This window comes from Berghia stephanieae, chromosome 11, assembly GCF_034508935.2.
Source record: "Berghia stephanieae isolate SIO BIC M18660-M18661 chromosome 11, UCSD_Bste_1.3, whole genome shotgun sequence".
In the NCBI taxonomy this organism is placed as follows: Eukaryota; Metazoa; Mollusca; class Gastropoda; order Nudibranchia; family Aeolidiidae; genus Berghia; species Berghia stephanieae.
In genome coordinates this window covers 16,348,369-16,362,907 of record NC_088370.1, presented here as the reverse complement: position 1 = coordinate 16,362,907, position 14,539 = coordinate 16,348,369, and the positions used below count along the sequence as shown (strand labels likewise).

Here is a 14,539-nt window from a genome sequence, read left to right as displayed (position 1 = left end):
TTTTTTTTTTGTCTGTTAGTTTTAGTTATAGGTCATAGTGCAGGTCCAAGTGTTGGAAATGTACAAGGTTTTATTTTTTATTTTAAGGTTAGTTGAAGGAATACTTTCCTTAGCTCAAGGAACGTGCAGAAGACCTCCCATATATTACTACTTACTACTACTTCCCAAGTACTAGTGCTAGACGACTTCTTCCGCCACCTCACTCCTAAACGGACTGACACCACAGGCAACTGATATTATTCTCTCTCTCTCTCTCTCTCTCTCTCTCTCTCTCTCTCTGAGTGTGTATCTGTCTGTCTATTTCTGCCCATCTCCCCTCTTTTTACTAATTAGTTTGTAGGTGTTTGGCAAATTCTCAAGAACAGCCAAGATATATGCGGCTGTGTGGCACTCTCTTCCGGATTGGAAGGTCCTGGGGTTGAGCCTCGCCAAGGACTCACATTCTCTCACTGTACTCATGTGTATGATTTCCTATCCCCTAAGAGCGTTGTCTGTCAGAAGAAAAACATCGCCTAACGTTCTACTTGTTACGTGTTGCTGCTAGTCATGGATCCTTTGTAAAGTGCTTTGAGCATGTTTGGTGGATATTGCGGCTTATGAAAGCTCAATTCTTTTTTTAATATTTAAAAAAGATGCAGGATGAATGACGGGCATGCGCTACTTTATGATGTAGTATAAACCATTCCTAATATATGATTTTGCTAAATAGGCCTACACTCAAATTTTACGAGTGTATCTGGTGGCAAATATTAGACACTCGTTGCCACTGTGATTTTGATGAAACTTGGCTTATACACAGATACATGAATTTTCCTAATACGGCTTCAAACATGCGATCTGAACTTCAATTTATAATGAAGTAATTTTTCTCAAATGACAGCTTGATTGAATGTGACAAGATCCTTTTACTTAATACAATTCAATTTAGTGTAGTCTGTAGTTTGCCTAATACTAATATTAGAATGCACAGAATTTGAATTTTTATTGACTTTAAATATTGAAAACAACATGCCTTTGGCTTTCCATTTGTGCCATTCAGCTTTTGACCTAGTCCCTGATTTGAGTACCACGTCACAAATTTAAGTTCTTCGAGAAAACTCTCGACTTACTTTCTTATTCTTCTAACGTACTGAACTGTAACACCTTTGTCTCAGTTGGAGAAAATATTGCAATTTTTAAACTTAATATTTAGGTATTTATGTTAAGATCTTTTATATTATTCCGTGTTTTTCAGCTTCCATCATATCACCCTGAGGAAAGTTGGCTAATTTATGACTTTTGTGTCTATGAATGCAAGCAGGGCAAAAAGCAATTGACTTCAAGCAAAGGAGTTCGTCCTAACCAGAGGTAGGAGGTTGTTTTTGGACGGGGGCAGGAGGTGTTTTTTTACTTTTACATATTTAAAAAAATGAAAATATTATATGCACAAGGTTATAATATTTCAGAATAACTCGGAAGTAAATTATCACCATCAGCTTTTCTATCTTGATTGCCAAGACAATTTTAATAAAGCAATCAAACTGATTCTGAATTTTAAAACATCCAGAGGAAGAGGCAATGTGTGCCTATCTGCAGCTCATTTACAGTCTTCAGTGGGCGGGCTGCACGATGTAATGCAGCAAGACAATAGTTCAACTATTACCAGAACAGTTTTAAAAAGTGAAAGACTTGATTTGTTCATTAATTGTATCTGATTGCGCTGGATTAGTATTATTATTGAATGTCTTATTAAGATTTATTTTCAATTGCTCTATAATCTGCATGTTGAAATCCTTCACAATTGAGTTATGCAATTTTATTATTTTGTAATAAAAAGTTTTTCTTACCATGCAGGACTCTGAAATTAATACTGGCTTCTGAGGGTGACAGGGGCTAATCACCACCATGAAAATCACCCATGTGATAAATTGGTAAGACTCATTCATTTTATACTTATTTTCCATCGATATTTTGTCCCTGCAGTTTTTCGCTGCCGAAAATTTTACACTTGACAGCAATTAATCGCAAATTCTATTTTAGTTGCAATTAGACTCAATTTTTTTTATAAATATGTATTATTTTTTCTTTTCTTGTTACTTTATATTTTCAGTACTTAATTGTCCCTCCCCCCTCCCACTATTGAGTGTAATATATAGTAATAGATTAGTTAGGTAAATGCACTGTTGACACCAGGACCAAATGTTTAAAGGACAACAGCCATTCCAACTCATATTTTATTACGATACATTCAAGGTGGCGCACTGAGATGGAGAGATGATGACCAGCTTGTGACAAAATTGACTGTTCCAGAATTTGTATTTTTTTTTATTAAAAAAAAATTTCTTGGAAGGGTTCTGGGCAGAGAGTTCACATTTTTCTATCCCTTATATTTGGTTTCCCTTTCCATGTTGCTCCCTGTCTTTGTTATGGATTAAGATTGCTCATTTTTTTCCTGGTCCTTGCGGGGGTCTTTAGTTGGGAGGCAGACAGTCAAATACAGTACCTTTCTTCTTGAGATGATTTTTTATACTGTAAATCATCTCTCTGTTATGTACTGTTATCGTTATAGGTTTTGAATATTATTGCATTATGTAAATGTTTTAGCAGGATCCTTTGCTTGTGTCTCGGTGAGACTTTGAGGTAATGTCAAAATTGGTACATCTTTGAGGTGCTCGTGAAATCTACTGTTCCCTATTTATTGAATCAGTCACCATATCATCATCCTTTTTATAGTGTTGCAAGCGCTATTAAGTCCTGTAAGACAATATAAGCAGATCTAGGAGGTGGTATTTTTTTGGGTCTTTTTTTTTTTTTGTCTTTGTTTTTTTTTTGTTCCAGATAAGGAATTTTAAGATTTGATGGTTGTCCATAGACTTTTCAAAATAAAATTTGACTTTGACTATGAGTACGATGCAGTTATAAGTGCTTGATTTCTGAGGACTAATTATAAATGGTGACCACTCTATTGCGTTTTTGTATGCCATGAAAATGTTACAAAGACAATGAAGCGACGTTTTTTGGGAATTCTGCAGTCATTCATTTAACCCTTGAATTTGATGAGCGCCTGTTGCAGTTTAGTTCATTCAAGTATTTTAGAGTGACAAACACAACTCGTGCATTATGGGTTTATATGCAGATTTTTGTCTTTAAATTGTCAATAAAAATAAAATGCTTTTTTTTTGTTTTGTTAGCTGGCAGGTCTGAATTGAATGCTATTGCATACAATTTTGTACTTTTAATCTTTTTTCTTTTTACATTTAGCCATCCTCACTTTATCCGGAGAATCGCCTGCCCCTTGTGAATGAGACAGTGAAGGCTATGGCTAAAACAAAGGTGTCCACAACCCAACTTAGGCAATACATTCAATCAAGCCAAGGATAAAATGTATTGCCTAAAGATGTCGAAGATTTGCAGCGGAGATTGTTCAAGACTGATATTGACAGGACGGACGGTGAGACGGTACAGGAATTACTGAAAGAGATAGAGGAGGAAGGAGGTGTAACAAAGTTCAGTGTGAATGAGGATGGTGGTTTTGAGTATTTGTTTTAAGTAACGGGAAGAATGAGGCGTGATTTGAGTGTTTTTTGTGATGTGTTTGTTATGGATGCAACATACAAAGTAAATCGATATTTGTATCCACTTGTGAATGTTATGTGCATAGATGATGAGGGTCAGGGCGGGCGAAAGACTGGAAATCCATGACCAACCTGAAACTGACATTGTACCAGTATGACGTGTGACAAATACACAGGAAGGACGGTATCGAATTGTATCTTCAGTGACAAACAGGATCAATAGCTTGTTTCAAGTTATGGGAGAACATCAGTTTCTGCAAAGAATCTCCCAGTTGGAACAGTTTTTGACTCTTGTCTCTGAAGGTAAAGACTTTGACATTGTTGACATGACTGACTTGATACAGACAAATCCCCATTCTAACCCTCTTTCTGACTTTTCAGAGATACCAGACATTGTAAATGCACATACTGGCCAGAGACCACAGACATAAATACACACTCTGCCCTGACAGAGACCACAGAAGTTATGGACACACAGACTGACCAGACAGAGACCACAGACGTTATGGACACACAAACTGACCAGACAGAGAGACCACAGACGTTATGGACACACAGACTGACCAGACAGGGACTCCAGATAACAGAGACATGCGACCATAAAGATGCCCTTGACACGACAGAGACAGTTAGACTGCGAAATTTTTCAAATGTGACTCTACACAGGAAATTTCATACAGAATTCCCTTAATACCTTTACTCATTGTCCATTTGTAAAATTTATTTTCATGTAATAAACCACCAAAAAAGTAAATTTTTAACGTGGGTGGGGGCTGTGACGTTACTGTAGAATGAGCTTAAGTCTCAATGGGATATTAGCTTTAGGCAACCACGAGTTGGTATTTTTCAAACCTGTTGCTATGCTATCTTGTGATGACGTCTCTCAGTCGCCAAACGTCACTAGCTATCCTTCACATAATGCAGGGTTGATTGTGTGAAGTACGTTTGGGGCCGGAAGATAGCAAGGCATAGTGCAGGCTACTGTATTGTGTCAGTCCGTGAACGGGTGACCAATTCATAGTACAGAGAAGGCAAATCTGTTACTATATGTCCCAATAAAAATATAACACAGAGAAGGCCGAAACTGTGTTATACAGGCCGGTACAGAATAAAACAAATATAACACAGGAGACCAAACACTGTGTTGTAGAATATCAAAATTTCAAAAGCTGGTCGGTCAATGACGAAATAAAAAGGGACATTATAAGTCGTAATATCACATCTCAATAAAGAGTGTGATAGTAAAAAGGTGCCAGTTAACAATTGAGTCGGTCAAGTCTCTATCCAGATTCAAAAGGATAGTGCAAAGTCCTGTATGTAAAACAAATTTGAGAAGCATGGTTGTTCTCAATACTTGTTGGGTCGTGATCGGTATAGAGTGAAGTAGTGTTCATGCTACACATCTTCACGAAAAATCAGAGCAATGCTGTGTCAAGATTACAGAGGAGCAAGAGGACAAGATTTGTTTGTGTGTCTTTATATGTTACGGAATAGGTACATTTTCGTTGTCAAAACTTTCATTTTTATTTTGACATTTTCTTGATCTTTTAAAATAAAATTATAATTTAATTTAATCAACAGACTTGTTTAATAATTTAAAGATATACTTTTGTGGGGACCTTTTGTAAAATCATTAGCCGATTGTAGTTGTAAATTTCTTTATATTCTAATGTCATAAAATCAGTGACACCACTGAATCCCTACCAGCGCTTTTACTCACTGAGTCCCTACCACCAGCGCTTTTACTGAGTCCCTACCACCAGCGCTATTACTCACCCAGTCCCTACCACCAGCGCTTTAACTCATTGAGTCATAGAGCTTTTACTCACCGAGTCCCTACCACCAGTGCTATTACTCACCGAGTACCTACCACCAGCGCTTTTACTCACTGAGTCATAGAGCTTTTACTCACTGAGTCCCTACCACCAGCGCTTTTACTCTTCGAGTCCCTACCACCAGTGCTATTACCGAGTCATAGAGCTTTTACTCACTGAGTCCCTACCACCAGCGCTATAACTCACCGAGTCCCTACCACCAGCGCTTTTACTCACCGAGTCCCTACCACCAGCGCTATAACTCACCGAGTCCCTACCACCAGCGCTTTTACTCACCGAGTCCCTACCACCAGCGCTTTTACTCACCGAGTCCCTACCACCAGCGCTTTTACTCGAGTCATAGAGCTTTTACTCACCGAGTCCCTACCACCAGCGCTTTTAATCACCGAGTCCCTACCACCAGCGCTTTTACTCGAGTCATAGAGCTTTTACTCACCGAGTCCCTACCACCAGCGCTTTTACTCATTGAGTCATAGAGCTTTTACTCACCGAGTCCCTACCACCAGTGCTTTTACTCATTGAGTCATAGAGCTTTTACTCACCGAGTCCCTACCACCAGCGCTTTTACTCATTGAGTCATAGAGCTTTTACTCACCGAGTCCCTACCACCAGCGCTTTTACTCATTGAGTCATAGAGCTTTTACTCACCGAGTCCCTACCACCAGTGCTATTACCGAGTTATTGAGCATTTACTCACTGAGTCCCTACCACCAGTGCTTTTACTCACCGAGTCCCTACAACCAGCGCTATAACTCACCGAGTCCCTACCACCAGCGCTTTTACTCACTGACACTGTCCCTACCACCAGTGCTATTACCGAGTCATAGAGCTTTTACTCACTGAGTCCCTACCACCAGCACTTCTACTCACTGAGTCATAGAGCTTTTACTCACTGAGTCCCTACGACCAGCGCTATTACTCACTGAGTCCCTACGACCAGCGCTATTACTCACTGAGCCCCTACCACCAGCGCTTTTACTCACCGAGTCCCTACCACCAGCGCTATTACAGTCATAGAGCTTTTACTCACTGAGCACCTACGACCAGCGTTATTACTCACCGAGTCCCTACCACCAGCGCTATTACTCAGCGAGTCATAGAGCTTTTACTCATCGAGTCCCTACGACCAGCGCTATTACTCACTGAGTCCCTACCACCAGCGCTATTACTCACTGAGTCCCTACCACCAGCGCTAATACTATTAGCTACCAAATCCCTACCACCAGGGGGGACAATATAAGCTCAAATTAGACCCCAAATATTCTTACAGTGATGCAGGAAAAAACAACGAACAGATCTCTTTCAAATTTACACAAAATGTTTCTTACAACAAGATGGATAGGTTTAGCAATAGTCTTGAAAATAAATTTTTCAGAATTTTTTTTCGATTTCTTAGTGAAAATTTGGTGTGACATGACAGGAAAAAAAATTGATTTAAAAATTCATAAAACTGCTAAATTTTTTTTAGCCCAAAACCCAACCATCATGATGCAAAACACATCATAAGAAAAATTCTGACCAATTTTGAAGACAATCTGATGGGAAACAATCCAGATGTGAATGTTAGAAAATAGAGAATGACGCGCAATGAAATTTTGAGAAAATGAAAAATTTGTCTTTAATTTGAGAATAAAGCTAATTATGCAGACAAAGGCCAACATTCATCAAGTATAACCAATATGGAACAAGAAAACAGTAATATTTTATAAATTGATCAAATTCTGAAAAAAATTATAAACAATTCGCTAACCCATACCTCTAAGAAAAAAAATTGCGAAATAATTTAATATCTGCTGTTATTCACCAAAAAATTACTTTAGTGGTCAAATATGCTTTATAGTTCTAAAATTCTTTAACTATATCTCATGAAGTAATAATGTAATGTATAATTTGATGCTAAACACCAAAAATAACTGAATTTAAAAAAAAAAACTTTTTTAAGGGGCAACATAAGCTAAAATTAGAGGTAAAACCCTAAAATTTCTAACATAGATGCACCAAAAGCTAGCATATAAATTTCTTTCAAATTCAAACACAATGTTTCTTTCATAAATAGCTATATCATGAGAACTCTTGGAATAATTTTTTTAGAATTTTTATTTGATTTCAACTGAAAATTTAGCGCGGATCGACAGGAACAAATGAATTTTAAAATTTATAAAATTGCTAAATTTTAATTTACCCCCAAACACTTACATCATGATGTAAAACACATCATAGAAAAGATTCTGAATAAATTTGAAGATAATTTATTTAAAGGAAAATGACTAAGGTAGGATTGCTAGAAAATCAGACAAATGACATAAAACAGACATTTGAGAAAGCGCAAGCTTTTTCTATAATTTGACATAAAGTTAAAAGGCTGATTTTGCAGACAACTAAAAGAAATGATCTATCAAACTTTCAAAATATGACCGTAATAGGACAAGAAAACGAAAATTTTGTAGATTGATCTAAGTCTAAAAAAAATTATAATCGGTTCACTACCCCATACCCCTTAGATAAAAAAAAATGCTGTAAAATTGATTTTTTTACGCCCAGAGATAAAATAATTTTGTGGTCAAATATGATGTCATACCTTATGAATTCATCATTATAATCACAAAACCTAATTTTTTACTGTATACAATAGGTTATACAGATGATTTCTAGATATATTAAATGATTTTTCAAAATATAATATGGCACGCTGTCCTCATTTTTCATTTTTTTATTCTACTTGAGAGACAAGTCGTATAAAATTAGATATCTAGTCAAGTTGAACTGCAAAATCAATTCTATTCTAGACAATAAAACAGTTAAATAGTGCACTAGCTCTGAATAAAAAGAAATTTGCTTTCCCAAACCCTTGGAATAAAAATCTCTTTCGCCTCAATACAGAAAAAGTCAACACTACTTGTTTGCCACCACTTTTTTTGTAGTTCCACAAAGAGGGTTGATCCTGCTCTGGATGGAAAAATTGAAATAAAAAAGAGACACATTTCATTAGCAATTTTTGGAAATGGCATTATTGTCATAAAATGCATTTGTCAAAGACATAGCAATTTTTAAAAAATGATCATTATTCACACCAACACACTTGAAATTTCATTGGTTTTACATCCATAGAACAAAACTCTTGGCAACAAACTATAGTCTGTCGTTAAGTTAATACATTCAGTAGTAATTCAATTCAAATGATGCTTTGCCATTTTCATTTAGAAAAATGAGCATTTATTTTATTGATCACCAATAAAAAATGTAAAGGCGCTATGGAGATTTGAAAACATTACTAACCATTGTCAAAAAGTGCATGCAGACACTCTGGTCTGCTGGCCTAGATGATGGTTTGCTGATTGATGAGTTTTGCCACAGGCAAAGGTTTGCCTCAACACACCTTGCCAGAATAGCCCTTGAGCCAGCATCTTTATGGATTGTCAGGACACCAGTAACGTCAACAGTGTTCTTTCATGTTAGCTGTCGATGAAAACAAAAAATTAAATTAAATTCACTACAGCGAAATAGGCACATACATGCCAATGCTAAAGTTTATGACAGCAACGCTTCGCATGTTGAACGGGACATAACGTCTGTTAGGCGATATTACAATTTCTTCGGACAGAGACAACGCAGTTAACGGCCAAGTACACATTTTACAACTGAGTCCGGTGAGAGAAAGTGAGCAAAGTGCCTTTTCCAAGGGCTCAACTATGCGCCGAGCGAGGCTCGAGCCCAGGACCTTCCGGTCCAAAAGCGAGTGTCATACCACTACGACATAGCCGTACGTAATTTTTAAAAATATGATAAAAATAATCACACTAATATAATTATCTCACATTGTCATCATCATAGGCATTTCAAAACTACTAATAATACTACCACTACAGATATCTTATCATTATAAAATATTACTCTCTCTCTCTCTCTCCATGAACATAACATACAAAACCCAATTTTCCGAAAAAAAAAAACAGCCCCCCCCCCCCCCCCCCCCCAAAAAAAAAAAAAGTTTTGAAAAAGTATGGACGATGCATGCTGTGTCGGCCATAATAAAGATAATAACAATAACTGAATGAAAAGAATTTTTTTTAAGGACCCTGAGCCTGGAATGTCCTGAGTACTCGAAACCTCTTGATCTTGATAAAATTAGCAACCTTTTGACTGGGGATCGAACATTGAAACACCTGGTTATAATCGCCTGACATGGAAGGCTGATTTAAATTATTTGGGGGGGGGGGGATTAGTATTTTAATTTTTTAAAAGCCCTGTTATTGTTATTTTTCACAAAATAAAGTAATAAAGTTGAGTAATTCGCGGTAGCGACAAATGTGTCGTCAGCTGATGCACAATCAACAAACACACAACCCCAAAGCATGTTTAGTTATAAAAATAAGAAATGAATTAAAATGTGCATTTCGTATGCTTACCTTGTAAACTGAGTATTCTGTGACTTGAAAAGAGTGAAGAATTACCGAAGTCCGTCAAAATCAACTTGTAATAATAGAATGTGATTGTGATGAGATGAAGTGTTCACTTTTTGACTTCCAGATAATTCATTGTATATTGCAGTTCTATCCGTATAAAATGTTATATTTTTAGTAAGAGTACAAATAAGCTCTGGCGTTATTTGCAGTGGTAGTACAAATAAGCGTAGCCATATATATATATATATATATATATATATATATATTTATGTGTATGTGTATGTGTGTTTGTGTGTGTGTGTGTAAATGAGTAAATATCAACTCACATTTCGAGCAACACAGCCGTTTCTACGCAAAATTGCGTTTCGAAATGCATTGTGCGTAGAAACGGCTGTCAAGGACGAAATGTGCTTTGATTGTTACCAATATAATATGCTTTGAATTGTTGATTTAACTTAATGAGCACTGTCAAACTACAGGACATCCATCAATATATATATATATATATATATATATATATATATATATATATATATATATATATATATATAAATTCACTCACGTATTTTATGCCGAAACAATCGTTTCTATGCCCTCCATTTCATCAGTCTGCATTTATCCTGATAAATGCCGACTGATGAGATGGAGGGAATGCAATCGATTGTTTTGGGAAAAAATACGTGAGTGAATTGATCTATTTTTATACGCTCTAACCAACATTATCGAGCACTTTCGTACCTACAAGTACCCACCAACACTCATAAATATATACAAACCACGAGATAGAGCAATGCCAGAGATGGTAAAATCAGAATGAAGCCTATCACATAGGATTGCCTGAGCTATTGTGTCGAATGCCTCAGATAGATTTAACAGCATATGGATGGATATATCATCATTATCACTTGCTATCAGTAGGTCATTCACTGTCTTCAAAAGGACGGTTTTAGTTCTACGATGCTCATGGCAAGATGACATAAAAAGTTTCGATAAGATTATTTGTATCTAGGTGATTCTTTAGCTGCTTTAGTACTACTTTTCCAGGATTTTAGGAAGAAAAGGCAAATTAGGTAAATGACGTTAATTTTTCAGATTTCTAGGGTCTAAATTATGCTTTTTTAAAAGAGGAGTGACGAGTGCTGTTTTGTAGCAATCTGGAAAAAACCCCAGACTGCAATGAGTTTATGATTTCAGATATAGGTTCTAAAAAACAATCAAGACATATCATTAAAAGATTAGTTGGTATCGGGTCAAGGGGACATAATTTGAGTGGTGAGGCTAGGATAATTTCTTTCACTTCATCAGATGATAATGATTAAAAATGCTAAAATTAGAGATAAATTTTGGGGGTCTAACACAGCACCCGAATTTCTTCATCGTTTTAAACAGCCGAATGAAGATCTAGTTTGTTTCTTTTAATTTTCACTTTGTCGGAAAAAGCAGTTGGGAGGTTTTCTTCCCGAATACTTGAGATCGCGGGTCCAACACAAACAACGTCTGCGAAGTTAGTTGACCAGCAATTAAGCTTAATTGCCAATATTCTCAACACAAAAATAAAACATAGAAACAATAGAGACATTGAGTATGCTCCAGTATTTGGGGTGAATTTATCATTCAGAAAGTGAGTGGAGCAGGCACTTATGTTGATAACAACAAGAGATGAAGTGAGTAGGAAAGTGTCAGAAGACAATAGAGAATAAAAATTTCGCGGCGGCGATGGGGTTTTGAACCTGCGACCTTACTGGTACGACAACTCCGCCTGGCCGGGGAGAGCGTGACTCTACCGTATGAGCTATCCACGTTCCCAAAAAAGATCGTCTCTAACCCTAGTCATAATTAGAGCCCCTCTCTTCCCGACTACTTGAGATCTTAGTTCAAGGAAAGTAACCGTGGATGGTAAATGTGTGACGTCATCGGCATACTATACATATATATATATATATATATATATATATATATATATATATATATATATATATATTGAATGAACATTGAACAGTGGTGTTGACACCGATGGTTGTGAAGGTATTTGAGAGGTTTGTTTTACGATTTCATTTCAATGAAGTGGTGGATGCGCTGGATTCACGCCGGTTTGCCTATAGGGGAGTGGAGGTGTGAAGGATGCATGTGTTGTGTTTGTGAATGGCCTCCTAGGGCGCCTAGGGGAAAGGGGGTCATACCACGGCTCCTTTTTGTTGACTTTTCTTCTCCTCCAATGCATTTCGGCCGCAGATTGTGATATCGGTGTTTTGGATTTGGATATGAGCGGCGGCATCATGGCTTGGAATTTGGAGATTTTAGCAGATGGAGTTCAGTGTGTAGAGCTGAATAAAGTGTGATCTGGGGACATAGGGCGAGGGAGCCCCTCAGGGTTGTGTTTTGTCACCGGCCCTCTGTGCCCTCTGCGCAAACGACTGCAGGGCTCACTGTGATACTACCGGAATTGTTGGGTTTGCAGACGACTTAGTTGTTCAGTGTTTTGTTCGTGATTCAGGGTCTGCTTGCTTGGAGGAGGTGGCAAAATTTGTAGACTGGTGTATGGATAATTTTCTATTACTTAATGTTCAAAAATCGAAGGAGATAATGATTGATTTTCGACTAGACAGGGATCACATGGTGCCCCTGGAAGTTGAGAGTCAATTTGTGGAAATTGTTTTTTTTTCTATAGATATCTAGGATTTACCATTGACGGCAAGATGAATTGACATTTACATTTGAATAAGATTTGTTCAAAGCTTAGTTCTAGATTATTTGTATTTTTTCTTTGAAAGCTAAATTCTTTTCCCGTTACAAAAGAAAGCCCACGATAGTTCAAAATATCATAACATTTGGAATCAGGTGCTGGGGCGGGCCATCACTGCAGGGGTTAGGGAAAGAATAGATAAAATTGTAAGAAGAGCCAAAAGTATTGTGCAGTCCACCCTGTCTACACAAAATATCCTCTATGAAGGATATTCCTATAAAATAGCTTTGAACATCTTGAAATATAAGCAACATTTTATATATTTTGAATATAAAACCAGCTAGATCAGGCAGTGTGATAATTTTAAAATCCAGAACAGGACGTTTTAAAAATCCCTTTGTTCCCTCTACCTCGAGGAGGTGGCATTAAGATGGAGATCGAGGACAATACGAATGGGCGAAAAGTGGGTGTGAATATGTAATTATAGAGAATAAAAAGGTACGACATTAGAGTGATACGAAAGAAGCAAAACGTGTATTTGTTTGTTTGTGAGTGTGTGTGTGTGTGTGTGTTTGTGTGTGTGTGTGTGTGTGTGTGTGTGAAGGAGTGACGAGTGAACGAAACAGAGAGAGAGAGAGACAGAGAAGAGAGAGAGAGAGAGAGAGAATTTGGGAGGTATGAGAGATGACTTTTTGTTAAGCTTTATCCTGGTTTACTTCTATGGCATTGTGTTTCCTTTTAATTATAATATATTTGCTTAATTATTTGTTATAAATTCATTAGTCTATGGCAAATAACCAATGTACATTTCCAGAAGTGAATAGATAAAGTTCGTCTTAACTTATTTTATCTTATCATATCTTATATATATATATATATATATATATATATATATATATATATATATATATATATATATATATATATATAGACCGAGAGAAACATGGAAGACGCCATATGTTGAGAAGGATAAAAGCAAACTTATTATATATAATTTGGCAAATTGGATTTTTGTAAGACTAAGTCTCCGAAACCACTGGGCCAATCGTCACGAAATTGTTCATGCTGTGAACAATTGGCATGAAGAGGAGTTGCTTGTATTATGAAATTGATTAGACATTGTGATGATATTAACGAAAAATCATATTTGTTTCGCTAACTCCAATCGAAAACAGACGTTATCATATTTTAGCACGTGGGTTGTGTGTCAACCTTCCGGTTAGCGAGTATGACAATGAGGTGGGAGTACTTATATTGAATTGATACCAATTAGTGGCTCCTCTAATTATTTTGAAGACAACCAATTTCTTAAAATTTATATTAAACATTTTCAACTCTGAACATTGGGGAAATTTCTACGATAAGGGTGCGAAGTATATACGATATTAAATGCAGAAACTATTCCTCTTGTCCAAATAAAAAGCTCCGAGGAGTTCTCTTACGAAGTCAAAAAATGTATTGTCTATTAAGACAACAGAAATTGAGTTCAACTTTTATTTAAAACTTGAATCATAATTGTGAGTTGATCAACTTATCATCTTTATTGAACAAGCTCCTTTTCCTTGAACGGCCTGCTATGCTTGTGTGTTGGTAGGTACTTGAAGTTTATGGGTTGCTCAATAATAATTGTTACAGCATAAAATATTATAAATTTTATATAAGAATATTTTTTAAACATATGATATAGGGCGATATAGGATAAACTCTCTTGAATGCCCTTAATATTAAATTGATTAAAAGATTACAATAATGATACACGTGGTAAAGATAGTATAACAGCTTAAACCTACTCATGTATGTGTGATGTACAAACATATATCTTTAACCTTGACATGCAAAGAACATCAACACACACACACACACACACACACACACACACATACATACATACACACTCGTACATCCATACATATAGAAGATAACTATAATAAGGTAGCAATGCATAATATTTACATACAAGATTGAAAGGCATGTCAACAGCAGTGCAAACAAGCATCATTCGCCATATATAAATCTCTCATCATATAATTCCCTGTCTACTAACACCTTGAAATAATCCATAGA

At 36.5% G+C, this 14,539-nt stretch overlaps 3 long non-coding RNA genes across 8 annotated transcripts in view; 1 reads left to right on the top strand and 2 right to left on the bottom strand.

The window, feature by feature from the left end:
• Positions 1–5,128, top strand: part of LOC144957334 (uncharacterized) — a 6,849-nt gene extending 1,721 nt beyond the window's left edge. The window contains exons 2-4 of one of the 2 annotated variants that reach the window (XR_013642140.1): positions 1,235–1,347; positions 1,834–1,910; positions 3,241–5,128. This is a non-coding gene — a long non-coding RNA (uncharacterized LOC144957334). Of the gene's footprint in view, positions 1,348–1,833; positions 1,911–3,240 lie in introns of both variants that reach the window. The other variant, XR_013642139.1, reaches the window with a different exon arrangement.
• The window catches only part of LOC144956777 (uncharacterized), a 36,848-nt gene that overhangs the window by 2,098 nt on the left and 20,211 nt on the right, over positions 1–14,539 (bottom strand). The window lies entirely within an intron of this gene.
• On the bottom strand, positions 6,978–9,962 carry LOC144957333 (uncharacterized). Its single transcript, XR_013642138.1, has 3 exons — positions 9,796–9,962; positions 8,666–8,845; positions 6,978–8,335 (listed from the first exon to the last, which is right to left on the bottom strand). It is a non-coding gene; the product is annotated as an uncharacterized LOC144957333 (long non-coding RNA).